Source organism: Talpa occidentalis, unplaced genomic scaffold (assembly GCF_014898055.3).
Source record: "Talpa occidentalis isolate TD23 unplaced genomic scaffold, MPIMG_talOcc4v2.1 talOcc4.12, whole genome shotgun sequence".
Taxonomy (NCBI): domain Eukaryota; kingdom Metazoa; phylum Chordata; class Mammalia; order Eulipotyphla; family Talpidae; genus Talpa; species Talpa occidentalis.
This window is the reverse complement of record NW_023601212.1, coordinates 44,526,110-44,546,073: the sequence shown is the minus strand read 5'-3', so window position 1 is coordinate 44,546,073 and position 19,964 is coordinate 44,526,110. Positions and strand designations below refer to the sequence as shown.

The 19,964-nt window shown below is 39.0% G+C and overlaps 2 pseudogenes; both read left to right on the top strand.

Annotated features, from left to right (window-relative positions):
- Positions 1–4,994: 4,994 nt before the first annotated feature.
- On the top strand, positions 4,995–11,083 carry LOC119242209 (olfactory receptor 1571-like; annotated as a pseudogene).
- A 3,465-nt stretch (positions 11,084–14,548) lies between these two features.
- On the top strand, positions 14,549–15,471 carry LOC119242208 (olfactory receptor 7A10-like; annotated as a pseudogene).
- The last annotated feature ends 4,493 nt before the right edge of the window (positions 15,472–19,964 follow it).

The following is a 19,964-nucleotide window of genomic DNA, read 5'->3' as shown; positions in this document are numbered from 1 at the left end:
AAACCACAAAATGCATAGAAGGAAATATAGGCAAAACATTATGTGATATGCACATCAAAGACATCTTTACAGACACATCATCCAACGCAGTGATAGTGAAGGCAAAGATCAACAGCTGGGACTACATCAAATTAAAGAGCTTCTGCACAGCAAAAGAGACAATAACAAAAAGAAAGAGAAACCCCACCGACTGGGAGAACATTTTTGCACACAACACTAATGATAAAGGACTGATCACAAAAATCTGCAAAGAGCTGATGAGACTCAACAACAACAAAGAAAATAATCCAGTCAAAAAATGGGCAGAAGTGCTAAAAAGAAACTTCTTCAAAGAGGAAATGCAAATGGCCAACAGGCATATGAAAAAATGTTCAACATCACTTGTAATCAAGGAAATGCAAATCAAAACTACCATGAGATACCATCTTACTCCGGTGAGAGTGGCACATATTAAAAAAAGTAGCATCACTAGTAATCAGGGAAATGCAAATCAAAACTACCATGAGATACCATCTCACACCAGTGAGAATGGCACATATTAAAAAAACTAGCAACAACAAATGTTGGCGAGGGTGTGGAGAAAAAGGAACTCTTCTGCACTGTTGGTGGGAGTGCAAACTGGTCCAGCCACTATGGAGAGCTGTGTGGAGATTTCTGAACCTACTAAACATAGAGCTTCCATATGATCCAGCAATTCCTCTCCTAGGTATTTACCCAAAGGACACAGAAACATCAATTCCAAAGAGCACCTGCACCCCTATGTTTATAGCAGCACTGTTTACAATAGCTAAGCTTTGGAATCAACCCAAATGCCCAAAAATAGATGACTGGATCAAGAAGATGTGGTACATATATACCATGGAATATTACTCAGCATTCAAAAAAGATAAACACATGCAATTTGCAGCAACATGGATGGCGCTGGAAGGGATCATGCTCAGCGAAATAAGCCAAAAAGAAAAAGAAAAATACCGGATGGTCTCACTCATAGCAGGAACCTAGAAAACTTAAATAAGGGACCAGGAAAATGAATATAAGAAAGTGAAAATCAAAATCAACAAAAAACTATGAACCAGAGACACTTTTTGGGGGGTGGGGGGCGGGAGGGGAAGGATTGGGGTCAGAATGGGGCATTTGCAATTGTATGGGGGAATATAAAAATAAAATTTATTATTTAAAAAAAATATAATGCAAAAATTAAAAAATAAATAAATAAATAAAAACAATTAAATAGTTCATATTTTAAAAGTAAATCATGGGAACTCATAGCATGATAGAAACAATATAATATTGATTATAATTTTTAATGATCATTAATAATTATTATTTTTTATTAAATGGAAAGATTGGTATGGAAAAAAAAAGTAGCAACAACAAATTTTGGTGAGGATATGGAGAAAAAGGAACTCTCCTGCACTGTTGGTGGGAGTGCAAACTGGTCCAGCCACTATGGAGAGCTGTGTGGCGATTTCTGGACCTACTAAACATAGAGCTTCCATATGATCCAGCAATTCCACTCCTAGGCATTTACCCAAAGGACACAGATACATCAATTCCAAAGAGCACCTGCACCCCTATGTTTATAGCAGCACTGTGTACAATAGCTAAGCTTTGGAATCAACCCAAATGCCCAAAAATAGATGACTGGATCAAGAAGATGTGGTACATACACACCATGGAATATTACTCAGCATTCAAAAAAGATAAACACATGCAATTTGCAGCAACATGGATGGCGCTGGAAGGGATCATGCTCAGAGAATTAAGCCAGAAAGAAAAAGAAAAACACCAAATGGTCTCACTCATAGCAGGAATCTAGAAAACTTAAATAAGGGACAAGGAAAATTAATAACTATAAGAAAGTGAAAATCAAAATCAACAAACAACTATGAACCAGAGACACTCTATGGGGGGTGGTGGGCGGGGAAGGGAGGGATTGGGGTCAAAATAAGTGGGTTGCAATTTTATGGGGAATATAAAAATAAAATTTATTTAAAAAAAGGAACCATTCAGCAGTGATGGAAATACACATAAAATGTGCTGTTAAGGTACTAAATAAATTATGAAAGAATATGTTGAAAGATAAAAAGTAAATAAAAAAATGAAACAAGATAACAAACTAATATCTACACTAAAAGTACAATAAAATGGATGGCATGAAAGAAGAAAAAGAGTGAAGTCGTTTAATAAAGCTTTTTGAGTGAATAATTGAAAATAAAATAAAATAAAAGATTTATTTATGCATACAAGAGTTGGGGTGCAAGCCAGAGATGGGGTGGTGGGGTGATAGGATTCACCAGAGATAGAGTGGGAAGCAGAACAGGCAGATCTACGGAAATACTCTACTGAGTGGAGACAGTAGAGATCTGCTTCATGCACCATGTGGGTCACCTCCCTGGCTGGGGATCAAACTCGTTCTGCATTGGCTGTGGATAGATTCATATTGTTGCGTCTTAACCCCTTGCACCACCAGCAAGGCCTAAGCAGTGCTATCTAAATGAAATAAAAAAAAGAATCTGTCATAAGCACTGGTGTATGTGAATATATTACCTTAAAAATTACATCAAAAATGGCATGGTACAGAAGGCCTGAAACTGTTACCCTGACTCTGGCACAGGAGCATATTCTTACGAATCAAGAGTGGTCAACAGACCAGGACCTGCAGCACTAACACCACCAGGAGCTTATTAGAAATGCTAAAATGCTAGAGATGTTAGAATTTCCAGCCTTACATGATCTGGTGAAACAGATTTTGCATTTGTAGTAGATCGAGTATGGGTCTTGATAGGGTTTCTCACCTTCTCACTATTGAGAGTTGGGGCAGAATAACATAGTTTGAGATTGGGGAATTGCTGGCCTGTGTATTGTAGGTGTTTAGCAATAGCCCATGTTCAGAAAAATCCCCAAGGAGAAACCTATTTCTGGTTGAGAACCACAGCCCAGTGTATGATTACTGAAAGTGTCCTCACAGAATTGCAATTAAGGGCCATCAAGGTGATAGATGGGTCTTAGTCATTTTGGGCAGATGACTAATCCCCTCCAATCCCCCTGTTTGACATAGAGGATAGAGTTCATAAATGTACTTTCTCATGGAATGGCTGTTCATAAAAAATTAAATCACAGAATCCCTATATAAATCTAAGACATGTTAGAGTAGATAAAACAACATACATACTATATATAATTAATAAACACTATAGAGAGGGACTAAATTACAGCTATTAATGTGATGGAGGTATGAAGCACCTAATTCTTTTAGCAAAGGGTCATGAAGCTTATGAGTTCAGTGCCATGTTCTATTATCGCAAGATCTCAGACTGATTCCCCACTGTCAAGGATGAAAGCAACTGTCCTGGCAAGGAGTTATATTCTCAGCAAAAGCCAAAGGTTTGAAGACACAAGAGACCTAATCCAGACCCACCCCTCAGTCTTGGACTTGGTTAGAAAATTTCAACTCAGAAATAAGAAAATGTACTAGGAAATGTGGAGATCTGAAAAGGAGGCAAGTTCATAGAGTAGTGAATAAATGGAATTAATTTGATTTCTAACTTGACTTCTTGGGAACAGGGAAATCTATTGCTGTCCAGAACAATTTTCCACAGGGGAATTGTGTGTATAGATTTTGGGTAATGAGGAAATGTCACTAATGAGCACAGAGAGAGAGAGGTTTGTAAACACATCAGATGACTCCTGGCATATATAATCTTGGGCTGGAAGGGGTATATTTTTGTTGTGTGTGTGTGTGTGTGTGTTTTATTTATTTATGCAAGCACTGGGTACAGTCAGAAGCGCGGAAGAGTGAGAGAATTCACCAGAGCCAGAGTGAGGAACAGAACAGGCAGACTGATGAAATACACTACTGAGGGGAGCCGCAGGCGTGGCAGGAGAGGTCTGCGTGCCATGTGGGACAGGCAGCTGGGGATTGAACCAGTGCTGCACAGGCTGCGGGCAGCTTTGCAGCCTAGCGCTCAACCACTGTGCCACCAGGGGAGGCCCTGGAGTCCTGTTTCTGCTTAGGGGACAGATGGTTCACTGCACCCCACTGTCTCGTCTGGGTACAGAGCTCAGGTCTGTATCACTTCCATCCAATAAGGAATTCATATCTCCACACAAGATCCTCTCCGAGAGATCTGGTCCAGGTGAGTCCAGCAATCCAGTTGACCCTCAGGAGAGAGAAATGAGGCCAAGAACACTTGCCTGCTGTCATCTGAGAGGTAATTTAACTCTACCGAAAGGCAAGATCACTGTGTTTGTAAATTTGTTCCATTAAAAAATGAATGCATGCATTTTGATGGCTGTCTAATAAGAGAAACTATATCCTCAATTCTTTCTCTTTTTGTACTTGGGTTCCTTTGCTTTGTGCCACATGACAACTTCTAAAATGGTATATATTGTGTGCTCATACATTCTCGCTCCACCAGTGGTTTGGAATTGTATGTTACAACTCCCTGAACTTGTTGTCTGATGGTGCCTAAAGCACAGTCAACATTCAATTTGTATTCCAGAAATAAAATCATCTATTAGTAAAATTGTATAGCATGTGATCTATAGGGAGAAAAAAACTGATTGGTGCAAATTCTGTATAAGAGGTGTCACTGAGGATCCCTGAAAGGAAACCATATGCATTATATTATAATAAAGCTCTTATAAAAATATAACTGGAGGGGGCCTCCCCTGGTGGCACAGCGGTTGAGCGCGGGCCTGCGAGGCTCCCCTCAGCCTCTGCAGTGCCAGTTCGTTACCCGGCCGCTGGAGAAGGTCCCACAAAAGAAAAAATAAAATTAAATTTAAATTAAAAAAATACATATAACTGGGGGCATTTCAAGTAGGATAATATCATGTTTGTGAAAATAAGTCTTGTTATTTCCCTTTTTCCTGGAGTCATCTGCACTGCATGAAACCAGTCAATGATACACGCATTTCAGAATTTCTTCTCCTGAATGAGGCCAAGAAGAAGCAGAACTCCAGCCCCTCTTATTAGGGCTTTTCACACCATGTGCCAGATCACTGTGCTTGGAAATCTACTCATCATCCTGGCCGTCAGCTCAGGCTTCCACCTCCAGACACCCATGTACTTCTTCCTGTCCAAGCTGTCTTTTGCTGATATCTGTTTCACCACTACCACCATTCCAAAGATGCTGGTGAACATCCAGACACACAGAAAAGCCATAACTTACAAAGGATGCATCAGCCAGGTGTATTTTTTTGTAGTTTGCAGCATTTGACATCTTCCTCCTGACCAAGATGTCCTATGATGGCTCTGTGGCCATCTGCCACCCCCTGCACTACACAGTCATCATGAATCCCCGGCTGTGTGGGCTGCTGGTATTGGTCTCCTGGATCATCAGTGGTACATATTCCTTAATACAAACTTAAATGTTGTTACAGCTGTCCTTCTGTACAAACATGGAAATCCCACACTTTTTCTGTGAACTCAATCAGATGGTCAAACTGGCCTGTTCTTCTGACACCTTTCTCAACAGCCTGGTGATATATTTTAAGTCTGTCTTACTGGGTGGTGGTTCCTTCTTTGGTATTCTTTTTTTTTAAGATTTATTTATTTATACAAGAACTGGGGTACAGGTCAGAGATGCGGGAGTGCAAGAGAATTCACGAGAGAGAGCGGGGACCAGAACAGGCAGATGGACTGAAGACACTGCTGAGGGCAGCCGCGGGCGAGGCAGGAGAGGTCTGCCTTACCATGCGGGTTTCTCCCTTGTGGACCGGGAATCGAACCCATGCCACAGAGGCTGTGGACAGCTTCAAAACTCAGCACTCAACCTGCTGTGCCACCAGGAGTCCCTCTATGGTATTCTTTATTCTTACTCTAAGATTGTTTCTTCCATCTGAATAATCTCATCAGCTCAGGGAAACTATAAATCATTTTAAACCTGTGCATCTCACCTCTCAGTTGTCTCTTTATTTTATGGTACTTGCTTTCGGGTGTACCTTAGCTCTGCTGCTCCCCATAGCTCATGCTCAAATGCAATAATAGCCTCTGTGACGTACACTGTGGTCACACCCAGGCTGTACCCCTTCATTTACAGCCTAAGGAACAAAGACATAAAGGTGACTCTGACAACATTCATGGGAAAGAAAACTGTGAGAAGGCTATTGTCCTAGGGTTCAAGTAGGATAATATATATAATAAGAGAAACTATATCCTCAATTCTTTCTCTTTTTGTACTTGGCTTCCTTTGCTTTGTGCCACATGACAACTTCTAAAATGGTATATATTGTGTGCTCATACATTCTCGCTCCACCAGTGGTTTGGAATTGTATGTTACAACTCCCTGAACTTGTTGTCTGATGGTGCCTAAAGCACAGTCAGACCAAATCTACTTCAGTCCATCTGCCTTTTCTGGTCCCCACTCTCTCTCATGAATTCTCTCGCACTCCCGCATCTCTGACCTGTACCCCAGTTCTTGTATAAATAAATAAATCTTGTTTCTGACCAAAACAGTCAGAAATTGGATTAATTTATCTAACTAAAAGTAGAACTTGCTCTTTATTTCACATCATGGAATTTCATTGTGGACCACAATTTTTCCATTCAATTTATATAAGTCAGCTTATTAAATTTATGCTCTTTTTTTAAGATTTATTTTATTTATACAAGAGCTGGGATACAGGCTAGATGCACAGGAGGGTGAGAGGATTCACCAAATACAGAATGAGGAACAGAACAGGCAGACTGCTGAGGGGAGCAGCGGGCGAGACAGGAGAGGTCTGTTGCTATGTGGATTGCTCCAAGGCTGGAGGGGATCAAACTGGCACTGCAGAGGCCGCGGACAGCTTCACAGTGCTGTGCTCAACCGCCTGCGCCACCAGGGAGGCCCCATCTGCTCTTTTTGATATTTAAAAGTTTTTTCCTTTGTGGTTTCCCTGTTTTCCCCAAAACAGGAACAATTAAATATTGTTTAATTAAATCAGAAACAACTGGATATTTGCATTCTCTTAATATGACAACATGGATTTCTGAAAACACTTTCTCCCAATGTCATGGAAAATACCATACACTTGTATATTTGTTGTACTTTAAAGTCATCGAGTTCTGCTACTCCTACGGCAAACAAACTACACCCAATGACCAAGGAGCTTATATAATTTTATAACAGAGGACGTACGAACATAACTTTTCAGTTTTGATTGTGTCATCCTTCTGTATTCTCTACATTAACCACCCTTTGGACAACAAAGATGCTAACATACAATGAGTTCCATAGCACACAAAGTTTATTCTCCTCTTTAGGAACTTGTTTTTCAGCTCAGTGTCTGCAAAGCCTCCCTTAGTCCAAGCCAACATGATTTTCACACATGAGTCTTCACCGAGAGACATATTTCCATAAATATGTTGACCTAATATGACCTTAGAATCACAGATAATCTTCAATATAATGAAACAAAATTTAAATCATATATTACAATGCAAAATGTTCTCATTTCATACATCAACTTCTTCAAATATGGAGGATTCATATCTATGAGTATGGGGGTTAACAGTGATGGGAACTGAAAAAAATATGTTATTGAGTTATTATCATGTCTCTTCTTGAATCCTTCCAATGCTGCTAAAGCTAGGACTGCTTTCTTAGCTCTAAAGGAAAAAAAATCACCTTATTATCATTTTTTTGGTAAATAAAAGGATGATGAGTTAATGTTATTATCACTAGCATACCATATACAAAGCATTCTATCTTCTTTTTGATGAAATGATGACTATGAGAAAACTTAAATTACTGTCTGGTCATGGAATCAGATTCACTATTTTACTACAAAAAGACCACCTCTCTTAGTTACCTGGTAATTGTCTACACCGATTTTTAAGTACAGTAGTTTGACAAATATAACAACGAATGCCAAAAACTCCCACGCCTGTGAATATTATTTTACTCTCTCTTTAATCTTTCACTTCTAGTCACTTGACTGTAGCATCAGTTAGATGTTACTAGAAGACCATCCTACATGTCAGTGATTTAATATCATTCCTTCCATACCAAGAAGAGAGTATGATGCTATGGAAAGTTGTGTGGAGGACCCTCAATTTACTGAAAATGGAACAACTATATGATCCAGCAATTCCACTCTAGAAATCTACACAAAGGACATTAAAGCATTAATTCAAAAGTAAAACTGAACTCCTATATTCATTACAGCACTACTTATAATAGCTAAAATATGGAAATTACTTAAATGCCCCAAAATAGATGACTGGATCAAGAAGATGTGGTATACACAAGGGAATACTCTTCAGCAATGAAAAAATGTAAAGTCATTCCCTTCACAGCAACATGGATAGAGTTGGAAAAGATTATGCTCAGTGAAATAAGTGAGAAAGAAAAAGAAAAATATCAGATGGTTTCACTTATAACAGGAATATAGGGGAACCAAATAAGACATCAGTATAAAAAATAATAATAACAGCACAAAACACAACAAAGCAAAAACAGACAATTATAAACCAGAGACATACTGCAGGGGAGGAGGAGGAGGGAGAATGAGCGGGAGGGAGGGAGGAGCACAGGGGACTATGGTGATGGTGCTCAACCACCTGTGCCACAAGGGAGACCCCTCCATCTACTTCTTATTGAAGGTTGACTATGGAACTCAGGTTAGATCAACTGTGTACCAATTGGTTCGGTAGCATGCAAATTAGATGAAATTTTAATTAAGTAATGAATCAGTTTCAATCCTAATTGTAAGAGTAGAAAATTTAGGATGGCAGCATCATAAGACCAGAAGTTGATGTGTAGGTAGAAATGATAATCAGAATTAAACTAGCTATAGAAATGAAAAATCCTTAGGGTCAATGGCTATAGCAATATCCAACTGCTCTGGAAATTATCTGGAGATACAGATCAGAGGTGGGGATATGGAGATTGAGGGACATAGTGGGGAATCACTGGTCCTTACAAATTATCATAATCACACCCCAAAAGTGATTAATTTAACATTAGATAACAATTAATTTAACATTAGATGACAATTACACAAAGGAATGTTCCTCTCCCCAAAAGAATACTGTGCCAGTACAATTTCTGCACTGGCAAGATGCACTTCTCCTGCCCACCTGTGAATATGCAGGTGCCTCTCTGTTCTTTTATCCTTTTCCCAATAAACCTGCCATTTTAAAATGTAACCTTTTCCTATGTGTGTCTGCACAAAGGGCTTCATCTCCTGGGCAAACTCACTGTGTGCTGCTTAAAGGGGAACTCTGATGAAACTTTTCCAGACGCAACCTATGGACCCTGTTCACGGAACCCCACACCTCATCAAATGACATTGATATGAAGAGGTAATTGATCAATGATTCTTTGAGTTTCATCATTCATGGTCTGTACAGGCTAACTTTGTTTGAGTTGGTTTCCCGAAATGGATGTGCCTGAACATGGCTGAACATGGCTGGGCATGCCCGGGGGCTAAAGCTGAACACCTTCCTAACTCTGATTTAGTTACCCAGTATCCAGCAACTCCACATTTCATACTTGTCATCTCCTCCCTTAGGTTTAGATCTTTCCTCACATTGTTTGGATGGTTCTATTCCGGGATTCCATGTATTAAATGTCTTATCTTCTTGTTTTAAGATTAGCAATCTAATTCCACCTGCTTATTCCTCCATGCTACAAAAATAACATTCAAAGTTTCTGGGGGCTGGGATGTGCACATATCTGGGGAGTGTTACTCTGCCTGATATATTTTGTTTTTCAAAAAGTTATTATTTTTCACTCAAGGACTGTTATCTATAAGAAATAAACAAAGAATTTGTCACATACACTGCTCTGAGTGAATATGCCATTCCCTAAACATTACATCAAAAATGGCATGGCACAGGCGGCCTGAAACTACTAACCTGACTCTGACACAGGAGCATAGTCTTACTACTAAGAGAGTGCTCTACACACCAAGGACCAGCAGCACTAACATTACCCAGAATCTTGTTGGAAATGCTGGAATGCTAGAAATGTTAGAATTGCTGGCCTTTCAGGATCAGGTAAAGCAGATTTTGTAGTATAATGGAGTGAAAGAGGATCCCAAAACAGTAAATTTTCAATAAGTTCATGGAGCTTCAAAAAAAGGCAATGAAGATCTTTAAGAATTATTAGAAAGCAAAATGCAGGCATATCACACATACACAGATATAGGTCCTAAAGTGACAGAGAAATCTAGAATGGTTAATGTTATTCATGTTATAATTTGCTCCAGATGTAAGGAGAAAGTTGAGTAAAATTGATCATGCTGTGGAAATGATACTTTCCGGTTATTGTGAAACGGACAGTAGGTAGGGCAGTAGGAGGCTAGGATGCCAGGGTAGGCCAGAGTGCTCTATCCACCTGCCTAGGCTTTGAATCAAGAATGTTGCTGAAAAGCCTCAAAAAGCCAAAAGGACAAAAACAAAACCAAGGGCTATAGCAATACAACACCCACACAATATGGGCCCAAAAGCTAGAACCAAACAAAGCACAGTGCCAATAAGTGGACAAGTCACATTCTGTAGGTTCTCACCCATGGACATAATTGTCAGAGACATCAGACTCCAGGAACAAACATGGGGTATGTTTTACAAAATTGGGGAAACAAAGAAATTGCTGTATCCACAAGTGACTGGCTATCTCGCATAGATAATGTCAATGATGGTCACCAGCAGTCACCAGGATTGCTGGATGGCACTGCCCAGTAGTGAAAGTCACCAACAGTCCCTCTGGCTTGTCAGACACACCAAGTGTTAGCAGCTCTTTTTGAGTTTTTGGTCTATACCAACAACAAATGGCTCTTGAGACACCAGGCCCCCGGGCCTTAGGTGGTCCTTTCAGGCAATGTATTCACAGCACCAGAAGTCCAGTCTCTGACAGAGGTTTTCAGTCTCTTTCTTCCTCAGAGATTGGCTGCTGGATGCTTCTTTCACTCTTTCTTCTTTTAGCTTCTGGTCCTTCTTCTTCTTTGGAGACTAGAATCCCCTGACCCTCAGGTCCTTCTGACAATGGCTTATATCCTCTTTCAGGGTGATTGGACCATTAACACCAATCAGCTCATAGCTCAAACCTCATTGGTCCATTCCACAAACAGGAAGTGTGCAGCTGCGTAAAAGCACCCTGGGAAGCAACTACCACAACTGACAAAAGGGCCATTGCTGGGCACTGAGAAGAAACTATCACAACTGGCCTGTGGTAGAGCAGGGTGAGAGAACACCACAGCTTCTGCTCTCTGCTGGCTTCTGTTAACTAGTGGACATAGATTTTAGAGTGTATAATGGAAGAGAGTTATGTGAAGAAGCTGTGCTTGCTTCTCGGCCTTGGACTAGCACCAAGAATTTGAAGGACAAGGAAGGAAACTCTTGAAAAGGATGTGTGTGTGAAAGACCCATGAGCAGCCTGATGATGGCAGCCTTTATCTTGATTTTGATTTTGTGCATTTTGCCCCAGACTTGCCTGGCCCCTCTGCACATTTCCTATGTATCACCGCCAGAATGTACTTAGATTGTGGAAAGGTTTTGTGCCTCAGTAGCTTTCTTTATGGCAACCCTGTTTGGCTGGACATTTACACATGAGGAATGGGGTAACTTTGGGTGCCTGATTTGTAAACTATATTCTTTTCCTCTCTTCTCTCTATTGCACATTAATTTCATTAAGTCCATTTTCATTAAAGGTATATGAACTACAGTATGTTTTGACTTAATGTGGTGGGTGGCAAAATTTATTTAGAGCAGGCAGGTTTGGGTGTCCCAGGGTGCACTTCTTCCTGCCCTGTAACAGAAGTAGGGTGAATGCTGGTCTAGATGTGTTTTCTCTCCTCCTCACTATTGAGAGTTGGGGCAGAATAAAAATGTTTGGGGTTGGGGATGTCTCTGGCTTGTGAATTGTAAGTTCAGCAACAGCCCATCAGACACTGGTATCCCCTAGTGGAAAACCAAGTTCTGGATGAGAACCAATGTCGAATTTGAGTACTGGCAGTATTTACAGAACTGAAATTAAGGGCTATCACTTTGATTGATTTTAATTTGGGCAAATGACTAAGCCCCACAAAGAACCCTGTCTGCAATGAAGAATAGAGTTTGTAAAAGTACTTTCTCATTGAATGGATGTTCTTAAGAATTAAATCACAGACTCCCTATATGATTCTAAAATCAGATTATAGTGAATAAAATAACCTATGTAATATATAGTTGATAAACATTTTAATTAGGGACTAAATTATAGCTATTAAAGTGACAGAAGTATAAAGTTCCTATAATTTTAGCAAAGGGTCATGAAGCTTATGAGTTCAGTGCTATGTTCTACTATCACAAGATCTCTGGTTGATCCCACACTGTTAAGGGTGACAAATGGATACCAGGGGTTATGTTCCCAGCACCAGCCAAAGCTTGGGATACATGAGGAACCTAATCCAGACCAAATTATCAGCCTTAAACTTGGTTAGAAAATGTAAATCAGGGTCTCCCTGGTGGTGCAAGTTGTTAAGACGCAACCTATGAAGCTGTCTGCATCCTCTGTAGCACAAGTTTGATCCCCCAGCCAGCCAGGGAGCAACCTACATGGCGCAGCAGATCTCTACTGTCTCGTCCGCTGCTCCCCTCAGCAGTATACTTTGGTCAATCTGCCTGTTCTGTTCCCCACTCTGTCCTAGGTGAATCCTCTCACACCCGTGCCCCCGCCGCCCACACCTCTGGCCTGTACACCAGCTCTTGTATGTATAAATAAAATATAAATCTGAAATCAGATAATGTACTAGAAATTTAGAGATCTGAAAAGGAGGCAAGTTCATAGAGGAGTGAACAAATGGAATTAATTTGATTTTGAACCTGACCTCTTGGGAACAGGGTAATCTTCCATTGTCGTCCAGAACAGTTTCCCAGAGGGGAGTTGTGTGCATAGAAGTTGGAGTAATGAGGAAATGTGACTAATGAGCAGATAGAAAGAGCTATAAACACATCGACTGACTCCTGCCATATATAACCTTGAGCTGGAAGGGGCATGCTTTAGTTGTGTGTGTGTTTGTGTGGAGTCCTATTCCTGCTGAGGGGACAGATGGTTCTCTTCTCCCTGATGTCTTGTCTGGGTACAGAACTCAGGACTCTGTCACTTCCATCCAATAAGGAATTCACATCTCCACACGAGACCCTCTCAGAAACCCAGTCCAGGTGAGCCCAGCAACCCAGTTGACCCTCAGGAGAGAAAAATGAGGCCAAGAACAATTGCCTGCTATCACCTTAGAGGCAATTTACCTTTACCCAAAGACAAGAGAACATTTGTTTGTTCATTTATTCAATAATGAATATAATTATTTTTATGGCTATGTAACTTTCAGTGTGAAATACAATGTTGATCATTTTTTATATTATAAATTGTTATCAGTAAATTGTTATAACAAGGCTCGTAAAATATGTGGGGATTTAGTTCAAACTGGGGTTCTTAGTGGGCAACTTTGTCCCCCAGGGATACTGAGCACTGTCCACAGACATTTTAGGCTCACAGTGAGGGGCAGGAGAGACCATAATGCTCCAAACATCTTACAATACACAAGACAGATTTCACCACAGAGAATGACCTGCCCAAATATCACTCCTGAGACACGCAGAAGCAGGACCATTTTCTCTTGTGTGTACAATATGTAAGGTATTTATCATAAGTAGTTTGTAAAATATCACTATTTCTTACTTGGACAAAAATTTGTTGTTATTCTATTATCATTTTTGTTGGGAATACAATCAGGGTTGAGAAGGCCACTGAGTTCAGTCTCTGAGGGACCACCTGGCATATTAAACATTGTTTACTCTTTATTCAGTTTGTTTCCCTTATATTTCCCCCTCTCCCTTTTCTCCCATCTATCTTCCTTGTCCTTTACTTGCTTCTCCTTCCCCACGTTCAGTAGTATGTCTTTTTGTTCTACTGATATTTTCTTTTGTTGTGCAGATGTCTTCACATTTTTTAACTTGAATATTTGACACAAGAATCATTTTCATCTGTGCTCTCACTGTTCTCTCTGCTGGGCACATACGAAGCCACACAAACTGGTCTCCCTCCCCTCTCTCCCCTGAGGTCTTTGCTCAAATGTGGCATGTCTGTACATTCCAGCTCCTATCAAAATACCAAAGAAAAACTAAATCCCCTATTCATTCTCTACTTTATAACTGGTTTCCTTCTCTTGGTCCCAACATTTACCATCTAAAATGTTATATAATTTTATTGTTTGCTGATGTATTCTTGCTCCACCATTGAATTCGAATTTTGTAATAACAATGCCTTAAGTCATTGCCTAGAAAGTGCCTAAATCACAGTCAGAATTTAATTTATTGATATATTCCTGAAATAAATCAATTTATTATTAATGCTGTCTAACACATGTTCCTATGTTCCTATAGGTAAAAGAAAAATTCACTGGGGCAAAAATTCTATATCAGAGGTATCACTGAGACCCCCTAAAGGAAACCATAAAATAATTATATTTAAATTCTTACAAAAATATAAATGAAGGCATTTTAAGTAGGTTAGTGATATATGTTTTTGAAATAAGTTTTGTTATTTCCCTTTTTCCTGGAAGTCAACTGTACCACATGAAACCAGTCAATGATACACAAATTTCAGAATTTCTTCTGCTGAGATTTTCAGAGGAAGCAGAACAGCAGTCCCTCCTATTAGGACTATTCCTCGGCATGTATCTGATCACTGTGTTAGGAAACCTGCTCATCCTCCTGGTTGTCAGCTCTGACTCCCACCTTCAGACACCCATGTACTTCTTTCTCTCCAACCTGTCCTTTGCTGACATCTGTTTTACCTCCACCACCATCCCAAACATGTTGGTGAACATCCAGACACACAGCAAAGTCATTACCTATAAAGGTTGCATCACCCAGGTGTATTTTTCCACACTGTTTGCAGGGTTGGACAACTTTCTCCTGATTGTGATGGTCTATGACCGCTATGTGGCCAAACTGTCACCCCTTGCACTACATGGTCATCATGAACCCTCAGCTGTGTGGGCTGTTGGTTTTGGTGGTCTGAATAATCAGTGCAATGTATTCCTTAATGCAAAGCTTAATGTTGTTATGGCTGCCCTTCTGCACAAATGTGGAAATCCCACACTTTTTCTGTGAACTCAATCAGATGATCAATCTGGCATGTTCTGACACCTTTGTCAATAATATGGTGATATATATTGAGACTATCCTAATCGGTGGTGGTTCCCTCTTTGTTATCGTTTACTCTTACTCTAAGATAGATTCTTTCATTCGTAGAATCTCTTCAGCTCAGGGCAAGTATAAAGCATTTTCCACCTGTGCATCTCACCTCTCAGTTGTCTCCTTATTTTACTGCACAGGCCTGGGAGTGTATCTTAGCTCTGCTGCTCCCCATGACTCAAGTTCAAGTGATGTACACTGTGATCACACCCATGCTGAACCCCTTCATCTACAGTTTGAGGAACAAAGACATAAAGAGGTCGCTGACCACATTTTTTGTAATGAAAACTACAAAATGATAATTGCCCCAGGGCTGAAGTAGCACCCATAATTTTAGACACTGGAGACAAATAGTCAGAAATTATACTTAATTGAGCAAACTAAGTAGAACTTGATCTTTTTTTTTAATTAATAAATTTTATTTTTATATTCCCCATGCAATTGCAATCCCCCCATTCTGACCCCAATCCCTCCCCTCCCGCCCCCCACCCCCAAAAAATTGTCTCTGGTTCATAGTTTTTGTTGATTTTGATTTTTACTTTCTTATACTTATTCATTTTTCTGGTCCCTTATTTAAGTATTCTAGATTCCTGCTATGAGTGAGACCATCCGGTATTTTTCTTTTTCTTTTTGGCTTATTGCACTGAGCATGATCCCTTCCAGTGCCATCCATGTTGCTGCAATCAACAGCTGGGACTACATCAAATTAAAGAGCTTCTGCACAGCAAAAGAGACAATAACAAAAACAAAGAGAAACCCCACCAACTGGGAGAACATTTTTGCACCCAACACTAATGATAAAGGACTGATCACAAAAATCTGCAAAGAGCTGATGAGACTCAACAACAGCAAAGAAAATAATCCAGTCCATAAATGGGCAGAAGAGCTAAAAAGAAACTTCTCTGAAGAGGAAATGCAAATGGCCAACAGGCATATGAAAAAATGTTCAACATCACTTGTCATCAGGGAAATGCTAATCAAAACTACCATGAGATACCATCTTACACCAGTGAGAATGGCACATATTAAAAAAACTAGCAACAACAAATGTTGGCGAGGTTGTGGAGAAAAAGGAACTCTTCTGCACTGTTGGTGGGAGTGCAAACTGGTCCAACCACTATGGAGAGCTGTGTGGAGATTTCTGGACCTACTAAACATAGAGCTTCCACAGGATCCAGCAATTCCACTCCTAGGTATTTATCCAAAGAACACAGAAACATCAATTCCAAAGAACACCTGCACCCCTATGTTTATAGCAGCACTATTTACAATAGCTAAGCTTTGGAAACAGCCCAAATGCCCAAAAATAGATGACTGGATCAAGAAGATGTGGTACATATATACCATGGAATATTACTCAGCATTCAAAAAAGAACTTGATCTTTTTTTTACATCATAGAGTTCACTCATGTACTCAATTTTTCTATTTATGTAACATTATTAAACTTTCAGCCCTTTTGGTTGTTCAACTGCTTTTCCCTTTATTGTTTTCCTACTTTCCCAAATTTATTCCAATCTTAAACCAGGAAAATTTAGACACTCCTAATTCACTTAATACAACAACAACATTGACTTCCTAGATCAATTTCTCCCAATGCCATACCAAAGACATTTTTGTTTGTTGTAGTTAAAAGTCATCAAGTTCTGCTACTCCTATGCCAAACAAACTACACCTGATGACCAAGGAAGTGTACATATTTTTATAACAGAGGGAGTATGGTAACAAAGCTTTTCAGTTTTCAGTGGGTCATCCTTTTGTTTTCACTACATTAAACACCCTCCTGACAAGAAAGACACAAACATACAGTGGGCTACATAACACCATAGGTTTTATTCTTCTCCTTAGATTCCTGTTCTCCTTCAGCTCAGTATACCAAGTGACTCCCTTAGTCCAGGCCAACATGAATATCACACAGGGGAATCTTCACTGAGATACATGTTTTTGTGAATACATTGAACTAATATGATCTTAGAATCACAAATTTCTTCAACATGATGGAAAAAAAATAAATCACATATTATATTCCAATGCAAAATATTCTGATTTCAGGTTTTACATCTACTTCAAATGTCTGTGGGATTAATCTGATGGGAATTGAAAAAGAAAATGTTTTTGAGTTATTATCCTGTCTCTGCTTGAAACCTTCCAATGTTGCTAAAGCCAGGATTGCTTTCTTTGCTCTTAAGGAAACAACTGCTCTTCTCATTTTTTCATAAAGAAATAATGGTGTGTTAATGCTATTATATTATCATACTTTATATATCTGCATTATACACAGAATTGTATAATCTTTTGTGATCAAAGGATGACTATGACAGAACTTAAATCCCTGTCTGGAAATGGAATCAGAGTCACCGTTTTCCTACAAAAAAAAAAAATCTCTTCTAGTTACCTAGAAATTAGCTGCATAGAATTTTTAAATAAAGTTGTCAGAATTAAGTGTAAGACTGAAAGCCAAACAAAACCCAAACCAGTCCAGATTATTATAACTCTCCTCACTTATATTCACTGTGACTGTAGTATCAGTTAGCTGCTACTGACAGGCCATCCTACACGTAAGTGAGTTAATATCTGGCCTTAAGGACCAGGAAGAGGGTGTGATTAGCTGCTGTGATTCACTGGGCCCTGCAGGGCTCCACAAGCAGTTTGAGTCTACATTGTGCTTCTGAGGATCATCCAGGGTGATGCCTGTTCCAGGGGTCTCTCCCTGGAATATATGCTCAGTTCACTAGATTTATGTATCTACTCTTGTCTTCTATTTTTGCAGAAACACAGTATGGAATGTGAATTTCTTTCTAATTATGTGATTCCTATTTCATATCTGATATTTCCCTTTTTTCTCAAGTAGATGTTATGGCTTTCACCACTGTTCACTATGAATCAGTCACCTGTGCTGTGAATCTTATTCTGACCCAGACATCTAAAATCTTTTTCCTTTTAAGGATTCATTAGTGTATACATGAATACTATGTCATACATATTTACAATGTACATTTTGTTGAATAGAAAGAGCTATACAAAGCTACAGTACATGTTGTATTTTTCCGTTTGTGTCTAATACAAGAAAATGTGTGGTAAGATTTAATGGAATTTTGTGAATTCTTAGAAATGTATTCTCCCAGAATCTCAGTTTCCCTATTTCTGAAGGTAATTTGGAATAAGAAATATCACTTTATATGAACGTTGCCAGCAATAAATGATATGTGTGGATATAATTCATTGAATACAAAATAAATGTTTATAGTTAAATTTTTTTGCATGTGTATTTGTGTATATATTTGTAAAAAGTTTTACTCTATATAATCATACACAGATATATGTATATGATAGACAAATATAATGTCACATTTTAAGTTAAAAGGAAAATTGAAAGAAAGTTGGCAATGTTAGAAACAAAAACAATATTTGAATTAACATAATAAAAATATATAAAATTTAGACACAGAGACATAAAGCAAGTGGTGGACATATATTCAATAACGAATTAACTTTTTATCTACTGACTATCTTATTGTCAATTTTTTTCTTATTTATATAAATTTTTGCTTTATGTATGAGAAATACTGATTTATATCATGGCATATGTCTTAAGGGTATAGGTTTACACCTCAAAAATTGCATGCTATTTCACCATACTCACCACCTAAACCCCAGGAATCCTCCCTTAGATCCCCAACTCCCCTTTGCTCCCAACCCACCACATCCCCCCTTCTGGGACCCTCACTCATAGTTCAATATGTTAGTCCCACTCCTGTTTTCACTCCTCCCCCTTCTCTTCCAGTCCTGAATGCCCAGATCTATAGTCAACTTTTAAGACTTTCTATGATCTTCCATTTGGTCTCTCTATATTCCACATATAAATGAAACTATCAGGTGTTTATCTTTCTCCTTATGACATTTCCTTTTTGTAATCCCTTCCAGCTATATCTATGTTGTCATCAATGTCATTATTCTATCTTTTTTAATCGCTGAGTATATGCCATATACATTCATTCATATGTTTTGGGACTTTAGACATTGTTTCCATACCTTGGCTATTGTAAATATCCTGCAATAAACATAGGAGTGCAGGTTCCCTTTTGATTTAGTGTTTTTCATGTTTTTTGGGTTGATTCCTAGGAGTAAAATTGCTTGGTCATAGGGCACATTCTATTTTAGTGTTTTGAGGAACTTCAGAACAACTTCCAGAAAATATGGACTTGCCTAGATTCCACTAACGGTGTCCGAGTTTCCTTTTTTCCCCACACCCTCTCCAGCACTTGTTGATAATTGGTGTTTTTATTATGGCCACTCTCACAGCTGTGAGATGGTATCTCATTGTGTTTTTGATCTGCATTTCCTTGTTGCAAAGTGATGACAAAGAGAAACATGTTTTCATGTTTATTGGACAAGTGCATGTCTTCTTCGGAGGAATTTCTAATAAGATCTTCTGTCCATTTTGTGATTGGGTTATTTGTTTAGATTTAAGGCCTCTGAATATCATCAATACCAATCCTTATCATATGGATGATATGCAAATATTTTCTCCCATTCAGTAGGTTGTCCCTTCATTTTGGTTACTGTTTTTTTGTGCTCTACAGAAGACTTTTGTTTGATGAAGTCCCAGTTTTTCATATTATCCTTTGTTTTCCTTGCTGCCTGAAATGTTTTCTTGAGGAGATTTCTGAAGTTTGTGCATGAGTGTTTTTCTTTTGTTTCTTTTATATATGTAATGGTTTCAGATCTTACATCTGAGTCTTTGATCCATTAAGAGTTGATTTTCATGTATGGTGCGAGACAGTGGTCAAATTT